We start from the raw sequence: 11,027 nt of genomic DNA on the forward strand, positions 1-11,027 counted from the left end.
CTGAGTAAGACATAAAATAATGAGCTCATTATTTTGTGTTTAGTGATTCTGACCAGCTTGATTCACACAACATGTTTTTATCAATATTGAGATGTGAAATTGGCTGTAGATTTAACCCACTTGGCCTGACAGATATTTATTTTACCATCACATCCAAATTCAAAACCACTCCACTTTACTTGCAATGACTTTGATTTTTTTCATGTGGTTTATTTGTTAAAACAGACCAAATACAGTGACTGTCCCAAATAAATTTTGTGTTTAGAATATCTGGCCCATATTTACGGAGGACTGAAACTAACATACTTGGAAATAAAAGCAAAAAAATAAATGCACCAGACCTTCCCGAGTTTACTTGTGACAACTTCATATATACTTATTTCATTTTTTGAAAACTTTTTTTAATTGAATATCAAGTTTAACAGAACTGCGCAATAAAGAGGTCCAATTTAAAAATGTTTTTTATACTTCGTGTTCAGCTGCACATGTTCTATCATTTAAGATGAATACAGATTTTAAAAAGAATGAATGGTCTATTATTTGAATTTTATGTATAATTGCAAATTCTAAAAACATAAATAAATAAAAACGACTCGAAATGAAAGGTTCCTGACTTGAGACTTGACTCGACTTTTGCCTGTCTTGACTTGAGACTTGCAACAGAGTGACTTGGTCACACCTCTGCTTCTTAGTGATGATGAATAACATCTTTACATACATGTGAGGCTCTGGTCAGTCCAGCAGTTAATGTGCAAACTGGTCCAGTGCAAGTGACTGAAGTTGGTTTCATCACCTGTTCTCAGTTTACCTACAGCTAATTTGACTTTCAAACATCTCCAGGATTCAAATTGTGATAGAGTGGGTCGTATCTGCAGGGGCCAATCGGTTGTCTTGGTAAAGCATGTTGAATAAATGTTGCTTTTTGATGTATTTATAGGGTAATGTTTTCTTTTTTTCTTTTTCAACAATTGTGTGAAGTAGGTAGGGCTATCAGTATGTTACCTTTAGTAGAAAGCAGTCAGAGATGTGAGGGAGGAACTATCACTGAGGTCACAAACTGACAGCCATTAAGTTTTTAATCTAACAATTTCTCACCAGAAAGATGAAAGCTATTAATCTAACCCAGAACACAATTCTACATAGGAGATAGAAGTGGAATATGCCAGAGCTTGCAACATTAGATGCATTTCCATTATAAATGTGTTCAAAGCTTTGTTGATATTCCGCTAATGTAAAAAAACAAAAACAAAACAAGAAAAAAATATTTCGCAATTGCGGTGTTTCCACTGAATAAGAAGCACAATTAAAATCACACACAAATAAGTTTGTTCCCAAAAAACTCAAACAATTTCATCTTCTCCTTTGTCGTTTTCTCTAGTGGAAACATCAGAGCTAACATGATCACCTGTTGATCATGTTACTCATGTAATGCGAATAAAGTGTTTCCGGCGCAAGTTTGAGAAATAGACCAATTTTTTTTATTGCTGTGTTTCCATTAAGTAAATGTTCTAAATCTCAAATTGTGCAATTATATGTTTAATGAAAGGAGTACAATATTTGGGTAATTTTAATTTAGTTGATTATTCTTACATTTGTCTTGAAATTTGCATGTCAAAATAAATGTCTTCTCCATCATGGGTAGGGCTGGCCAATAAATCAATAACTATGTATCGCAATAGACGTGATCAATATCAAAAGGTTTTAGCTGCTCGACCTCTCACAGCCAGATAAACAAGCTTGGTGGCATCAACTAACTTACTCACTCTTTGGTTTCCTGGAAACTCCTACATTTCTTTGGTTACATAGGATAACTGAGTAACTTGCACAGCAGCAGTTTTAGGTTTTGCCACTGAGCCTCATAAATCATCATCATAGAGTGAAAACTGCCTAACACAGGAAAGGTCAAAAGTAATAATTATCTATCAACAATTAAAGATAGACTAATATGAAATGCTTAATGATAACTTTTTCAGCCCTATCATCCAGCATTAGTAATGGTTAAGTTTTAAGTGACAGTAGAGTAATCAAACCCTTCTAAAGGCTTCTAAAAGCTACAGAAGTGAACCTAACAGTAGCTTCTGAAGCAGGTGTTCTTAACCTTTTTTGAGGTACCGAACCCCCCAGTTGCCATATGCGCATTCACCGAACCCTTCTTATTCCAACCCCCCCATCCCCGACACACAAAATACTTTGCGGTATTCTGATTTAGTAATATAATTATATTAGCTGTGTAACCACCCCCACACCACTAGAGGCAGTACAAACCCCAAAAAGATGACTAAGGAGCAGATTTAGACTATAGAATGTGGTAAAAACTGTGAGCTTTGCTGAAGTAATTAAAGACAAAAGTTCAAATCCATGCTTAGAGTGGAGCTCCTTCAATCAGGACTGATTAGCTAAGCAATGTAACGTGATCCTCTGGAGCAAGTGATGGCAAAGCGGGGCGCGTCATCACGACTTTACACAAGTGTGTCTTTACCTCTGCGGCAGAGGCTCCGCCAAACCCCCAAGACTGACGCATCGAACCCTTGGAGTTCGATCGAACCCAGGTTAAGAACCACTGTTCTGAAGCTAGCAGCTACTCAGACCCAAAAGCTCATTGTGTTTTTAAATAGAAACGGTGGAAGACTTGTAATCAGGACTGCTGCTGATTTAAATATACAAATATTCCCAATAAAACAATAACACAAGGGCATAACGTTAATTCCAACAGTCTTTAAACTATTTTCCTCTTATAGCTGTTGTCACTGCTTATTATGGCCAAAAAGCTTCTACCATTTATTTTTTATATTTTATTTAATATCTAGAGACATTGTCATGGCCCTCTGCTGTGTTTAATGATACTGAGCTGTGACTTTAACTTTGGCACCCATTAGCAGTATTAGTTGCTGTAATTTGAACATGTATACACTGTGGTGTCATGATTTGCAGTGAGAGGTGGTGAGGAAGACACAGCGAACCCAGGTTGTAGGGAATGATGATGTCATAAATACCAAGTCCAATCGACACAGAATGAGCGGATGGCTAATAGCTCAATGATGATGGCAACTGGTGCAGAAAATACACTGACGATAGACTTGACAACTGATAAGACAAGGACCAGACGAGGAACAAGAAACATTGGTGGAATTAAATACACAGAGGGTAATCAGGGAAATTTGCCACTGAGCCTCATAAATCATCATCATAGAGTGAAAACTGTGCATAACACAGGAAAGGTCAAAAAGCTGGGAACAATCAAGGGGTAGACAGGACAACACGGAGATTCAATAGACACAGAAACCTAAAATAAACACAAAGAAAACTCAAATCCTCACATGTGGTGTCTTTGCAGCAGTGCCAGCTTCTGAGAAATTACAGTATTTACATAGTCACTGTAGAATGCATTAGCTCCAAATTACAGTCAAGTTGGACCTAGCCATCTGGATACTTAACTGTTGACAGGAAAAGACTTTCTGACACAGTTGGATACATTTAACAGAGTTTGATATGAAGAGATTGTTGCTCTCAAAAAATTACACGTCACTGTTACATGTTTGAAACATACTACAGATTATTAATAAGCAGCAATTTTCTTGCTGTAGAGATTCAGTAGTTCTTCTGATGAATGATTATGGCTATCATGATTATTTCCCAGGAGGCTTTGCAGCAGCTCCAGAGCAGGATGTAGGTGGTGGATATTACTACTGGCATTCGGAGACGGGAGGTAATAAACTGTGGACCTTCCCACAGGGGCTAATGCCCATTTTACGTCATAACGCAGCTACCACGTGCGTGACCGTCTCACAAACACAAGCTACAGTAGTAAACACATGCTAATGTACATTGTGGACTAGCAGACCGGCAGAACGTTTTTGCATCAGGACTCGAAAAAGAATGGTTCTCCACCATCAGTGGGGTACCTGTACAGGCGATGTCAGGTATCCTGATTGTATTTGTGGAACTAAAATTCACAGATTTCCAAAATCTGAAACAGAATGCCTTGCTTGGATCAAAGCTTGTGCACGACCGCATTTGCAGCTCAACCGTCATAGGATCAATAAGAACAAAAGATTGTGTGCTGGTGTAAATATTATTGCTTTGCTTTCTATGTGTTTAGTGAATGAAAAAAAGAAAGTCAATAATAAACACATCCATTATGAAAACCTTTGAGCCAAGTACAGCATAATGGAAGTACCGATACAACTTCTACACCTTGAAGCATGTCTGTTACACAGTCTTACGTAAGCTGAACAGATCAATATGCAATGTGTACCGTATCTGACATACATTAAAGATTTTATTTTACCTGAAAAGGCTTTTTACTAAACTGTAATCTTGAGTATCTGCCGTTTTCCTCATTGACCGGTAGCATTTCGCTGTGACGCGCACAATCTTGGAGGCATCGCGTGGCTGAAACACCTTGATGTCATCCAAAAAAGATGACATGAACTTGTTGGTTCCCCTGTCCATTGTCATGGCTGAAATTCCGTCAGAAATGCTAAACTAATCGACTCAGAAATACTCTGCAGAGAGTCAGTCGAAATGAAAGACGACATGTTTACATAGAAACTAAGCACCGCGAGGCTTTGTTTGTGAGACATGCAGCCATGTGGGATTTTAGAGGGTGTTTCTGGGCAGAGCTTGGTAAGGTCCATTCTTTTGGTAATACACATTAAACATGACTATCATTAGCATTGTTGAGCTAGCTATTATTTTTTGCTGCTGCCATTTGTTTTTTACTATCTCTAAGTAATGTTTATCCTGGTAATAAAAACTCTAACCAATAAATCCAAGCATACAAATGGTACAAAGATCTGTCACACATCTTGATTTATCTTGAATGATTTTGATCAGAAATCAGTGTAGTTTCTCAGTCAGTAATGCCTCTTCTCAGATTTGTGTTGAGTCTCCATGTCCTACAGTCCAACAGATGTCGACTTCTTCATTAATGCAGTCTTGTTGCAGAGAAGCAAGACGTAGGTTTTGCTATATTTCCATTTAGTTGTTTTCAATTGTTATAATTTTGCAGATTAAAAACCTTTTGCTGATATTTACACTGTTTAAATTATGTGTAAAACGTCTCGTTTGTTTAGAAGAAAGCTCTAAAATGTGCTTCTTTAGTGAATGTTTATGACCCATTTCTTTCCCCTTTTGACTTGGCTTTTTCCCCCCTAGATTTTTAAGATATTTATAAGAGATTGGAAGAAGTAGTGCTGATGTAACCTGGCTCCACCTTAACTACCTATGAGTAGCTAATAAAACGTAAAGCCTGTTTTATGTCCAAAACATGGACTTTGCTGGTGGGAAGTTTTAAGGATTTTGTTTTCATTGAATTCAAAATTCATTTAAACATTTGTGATTATAATTGTGTTAGGTAATTAATTTAAGACCACTAATGTTTAAATAAAGACACTGATCCAAGAGTTGTTTCTTGCCTTTATGGGACATTATGTCCAACAGAGTTCTAATCTGACTGGTTTTTAGTTTCAGTTGGAAATCTCTAATAAATCTCAGCAGGATTCTGAGGGTGATCTAGAACTGAAGCTTCCTATTTTGAAGGAAACAGGAAACTATGACTTTTTTAAATGTAATTCTTTTTCAATCGGTGTAAATTAGATTTTTCTGTAAGTTAGGGCTTCCAGTTGTAGCCATGTCAGCTGTAAACTAAATGACGCTTCAGGCTCACTGTGAACATCAGTCATTTTATGACCATTACTGGGAATCTTTTATGATTCTAACAACATCAGAGGTTTTTTCTCTGTTTTATTTGCGGTTGTTTCCCCTGCAGCTGAGATGAGAAGCAACGTAGTAGCAGTTCATTTTCAGGTTGACAGCGTTTCTAAAAATGTTCTGAGCCATTTCTGGTTCCCTGCAGGTGGAGTGAAGCTCCGAGTGGAAACGGCTCTGAAGTGGTTTTACAGCTGACGTAGCCCCACTGATAGGAGTCCACCTACACATAGCAGTGGGTTTATGTGGAGCTGCAGGAATCAGACTGCAAACTGGTTTTAATCCTAAAGACATGAGCTTAGAGACCGGTCCGTCACTTTGATCCAGACTAAAATACTTCGAAATCACAGCTGTTTATGAAAAACATGAATATGATTAAAACCTTCAAATCCTGAAAGTATAAAAAATAAATTTAGAGTTGCAAATAATGATTGTTCTATTAATCTATTATTCAGTTGAATGTTCTGATAAGTAACCTAGCAATCAAATTTAAAAATTCACATTTTACAGGTTTTTCATTTAACCACTAATTATTTAATCTTGTAAATAATTTTCATTATTTACAATATTAGAAATACACAAAAAAAGCAAAGAAAAAAAACATGTTATTGCCTAAAGTGTAAGAACATACCATTCTGTACAGTTGATCATTTGTAACAAAGAATGACTCAACCTATCAACACACTGTAAGTGTTGTAGGGCTGATCTGATGACTATTTAAAAAATATTCATAACTGAATTGGTCCAGATTATTGGCTATTTTTTAGTGTGAATGAGACCTGTTTTATTCAGGTCTCATTCACACTAATGAATGAGACCTGAAGAATAAGACAGGTCTCATGCATTACAGACCTGTCTTAATACAATATTTTGTATTATTTCTGCAAAATAATACTGTTTTGTAGAAAGAGTTAGAAGCTCGGCGCACAGGCTCACAGCAAATAATAATGATCCCAGAAAATGACAGCATAATGAGCAAAGTAATAAAGAAGGGATTATACGTTTACTAACAGGATATTTATAAAATAAGATCGTAGTCTTGGGTTTAACAGGCCAAGCCATGCTGATTCAAACTAAATTGCGCTGTTGGGGTGCAGTTATTTCTGTATTTATTTATTTTTAGAAATAGTGTCAGGATATTGATAATCTTTTTAGTTGTCCTTTAAAAGACCAAAGGAAGTAATAATAATAATAAAATTGACCAGGTAAGTATATAAAGATAATTTGAGAGACATACATGAGCATCCTGGTTCTGTTTAAATCATTTATTATCCAACACATTCTGTCTTCTACCAGCTTTCCAACTTTCCTGTTCTATTTTAGATTCTGACTTTTGAACACATTTTCTTTTCACCTTAGTAGGACTAAAACGATTAATCAGATTAATTGTGATGAAAGGATTATTGAAATAATAGTCAACTAATTTAGTATTGGATTAATCATTAACTGGAGTATACAGACTCAAAAAAGGCAACACTCTCAGAGCAGTAACTAAGCCAAAATTGTACAAATAATATATTCGTTGTACATTAAAAATAAATGTACAACGAGGAGTTCTATCCAGAACTCCTCAAGTGGCAGTTTTATCTTCACCTGGTTAAAATTATTTTTCTTTTTTAAAAAATTAATTTTAAGCATTTTTTCTATCAAATTAATAATCAGTTAATCTAAAAAATAATCAACAGATCAGCCCTACAGTCTAGATGTGAAGTCGAAGAACAAATGGCTGAAGTTTTTATATACTGATGTTAGAGATCATATTTTTTTAGCTGCAGATCATCCTTTGCTACAAATGATCAAGGATATGCTAAAGGAACATTAGGTTATTGCATTTTAGGCAATAAAATGTTTATTTCTCATTTTAAAAAGCAACTGAATTGCTCATTTGGATCATTTAATGTATTGTATAAAAAGTTTTAAATGGTTAAAGAAAAATCAGCAGAATGTGCCAATTAATTTTTATCTGATTATCTGATAAGCACTTTGAATTGCCTTGTTGCTGAAAATGTGCTATATAAATGAAATGGAGCTTAGCGGAAGTTCAGGCTGGAAGACTCCGCCCCCTCCATTCGCCCATCGGCCTCATGCCGATGGGCGAATGGACCAGCGCTGGACCTCACCCGGCGCGTCCAATCATCAATCAATCAATCAATCAATCAATCAATCAATCAATCAATCAATCAATCAATCAATCAATCAAGAACCGGCTGACACCCAGGTTCCCAGCTGCGTTCAAACCTCATCTGCACGTCACAGCTTCTCTATAGCTTCGCGATTCCCCGTCCTTCTACGTCGGCCTGCTGTCATGAAAGCCATTTAGCTCGGCCCCTTCTTTTTCCCCTCAGACGCTCCTCAGATGCAAGAAGATTCCTCGAAGATTTCAAGCATCGTCTCCCACCTCGATGGTTTCAAGTAGCGTCTTCCCCCTTTCTCTCGCCTGACTTGGATTTCTCCATCTCCCGCTCCTTCGCCATGATCCATCTCTGGCAAGCGGACACGTGATCCCACCGTTTTCAACCCGCACCGTCTTTCTTCGCGTCAGCTCCTTCACACCAGCGCCACGCTATGGATCAATAATGCCTACGGTTTCCCTCTCCCACATGGTCGCTGTCAGCCCGCTCAGCAACACCTCTCTGGTTTTCCCTCACTACGCCCGTTTCAGGCTACCAGGGTAAGACGTAGCATTCTCATGTCTCATTCGTGCGGAGCTCTCCAGGGGACATGGGAATTTTTTTTCTTTTGCGTTCCCTCGCAATAATCTGATCAGTTCATGCGGCATAATCGATACTGTAAGCCTTCCTTACGGTGGCCGCCGTAATTTAATACAAGCTTATGTAAAGTTTTTCCATGAATGTTAAAATCTCGTGAAATATCTGACGTTTTTTATCTTTTTCTTTAGTCTAGAAAGGCACAACAAAACCTATGATATAAACAAACTTTCCATAAGTAAGATAAATAAAAATACATCTAAATGTGACCTTGGGTACAGCTCTAAACCCTCTTTTTTACCAAATTACACAGATAAGTTTGTAAAAAATGGACAGAGGCACTACTGCAGATTACAGTTTATTGAATTCACAAAGTTGAGCAAAAATAGTCACTTTATTTTATTTACCAAATGACCACTCTAAAAGTGGGAGTCTATGCTGGTCCTGAGATCCTTAAAGCTGAAAAATAATTAAAACCCAATTAGATAAAATTTGACTGTTTGGGGGAGGAATAATAAAGAAAACACAAATGCAACTAAATGCACCCGAGTGTTCCCCAACGAAAGCACACTCAATTCCTGGTGAATACAAAGAAAAGAAACTCCCCTTCCACTAGTCTCAATCTAAATAAAACAGCCTTTAGGACCCAGGGACAGCATAGGTCCCAGTTTAAAACAAGCCAGGAGGCTACAATAGAAACTCCCTTTCCCTAAACAAAAGCAAAACAAGAAAAGTTCTTTTAATCAACAATAACCATCTAAAGTAAGTAAAGTGAAACAAAAAAATGAAATTGAAAAATCAAAAACTGAAACAGTAGCAGGCCAACCTACACACAAAAGAAATCAAGTTAGACAAGAACATTAACCAGCCAGATAATCATAAGAAACGGCTCTTACCTTCTCTAAAGTGAAACCAGTAAACGGCGCTCTTGACGTCACTCTAAGTGCGTTTCTATAACCATCAGTGGTGGAATCAGACATCAATTCTAAACCCACCTCATGATCAATGTTAAACAAACCTCTGTACGAGTCATCAGCCTGCATCTGATCTCCTCGGCGATCTACCTGCTTTTAAATGTAAATGCCGATTACCTGTTTCCCTAACAAGCCAGCTGCGCTCCGTCACAGCGTCTTCCATATATTTGCAAGAGGAAGAGGGCGCAGCAGCACACATTCGGGCGGGACAATATGCCCCGGCTACATAAACTATTTGGACTATTTCTGAGTTATTATCGCGGGGTAATAAGCCATCTGACAGTTTTGATTGTGTCTATTGTGTTCGTGTCTGAATGGTTTAAATGGCTGCTTTCAGTGCTGTTCCATCTGAGCCTGAACAGATAAACATGCAGTAAATAAATCGATTTTCAATGAGTTTTTTGCACCAAAGCGTTAATAATAATAATAATAATAATAATAATAATAATAATAAACACGTTTTATTATTATAAAACACCACAAACTGATGGTGGTAGAGGGCAGCACTGGGTTAACTCGGGAAATCTAATCTGTCCGTGTATCAATCAACTCCAAACCTCTTCTTTGTTCTGTCACAATTATCGATTTATTTAATTTTTATTATCATGCTCCAAACTTTACGAGGACTGACCACCCCGTTCATCCGCTTCCTCATACACACAGAGCCAGCAGCCAGTAACCTTACCATTCATACTTCATGACAGTCACACCCACATCGGCACACCCACCACCAGGTATCATATCAATAATTATTTAATTCATATGGCTCTTATAGAGCCTCAGTGAAAACGTGTTTATTATTATTAACTCTTTGGTGCAAAAAACTGATTGAAAATCGATTTATTTACTGCATGTTTATGTCTGTTAAGGCTAAGATGGAACGGCACTGAAAGCAGCCATTTAAACCATTCAGACGAACACAGAGACACAATCAGATGACTTATTACCCCGCGATATTAACTCAATAGTCCATGGAAAAACCTTACATAAACTTGTATTAAAGCAGAAATTACGGCTTACAGTATTCAATTATGCCGCATGAACTGATCAATAGATTATTGCGAGCAGGGCCGTGCAGAGGCCACTGAAGGGGCAGGTGCTCAACCACAAACAAAAGGGCCCATCTAACTGCATTCTAGGACAGAATATTAACAAAGCCACTCAGCTTTCAGAGTTTAATAAACAATGATAAATTACAAAAATGTGACATATACAATCAAAGCTAACAAACATCTCCATATAGAGCATAACGCTATGCCTATGTAAGATATTTTATTAGTAATTTTTTTCTGCAGGTCTATTTTGTTATAGGAAAGTATTTCAATATTCAAACCCGCAATTTAGCAAGATATGTAAATCAGAGCTAGACCACCAGACATATTTTGTCTTTACAGAATTACACTATTAAAAGTATAAACAAGGGCACAATGCAACCCTTTAGTGTACTGTAATCTATAAAACAAAGAGCTGCCTGTTTGCTACACTTGCAGTGGAGATGAAGATGGTCCATTCAGGAAAGCAGAGCTGCATGTGGAACTGCAGAAAAACGAAAAAAACAAAAGCAAAAATTGAATTGTTAATGCCACCATGAGAAAAGCCTGCTGAGTTTTGCTTAAAAACAACTTTTTAAAAAATT

Source organism: Poecilia reticulata, linkage group LG14 (assembly GCF_000633615.1).
Source record: "Poecilia reticulata strain Guanapo linkage group LG14, Guppy_female_1.0+MT, whole genome shotgun sequence".
NCBI lineage: Eukaryota > Metazoa > Chordata > Actinopteri > Cyprinodontiformes > Poeciliidae > Poecilia > Poecilia reticulata.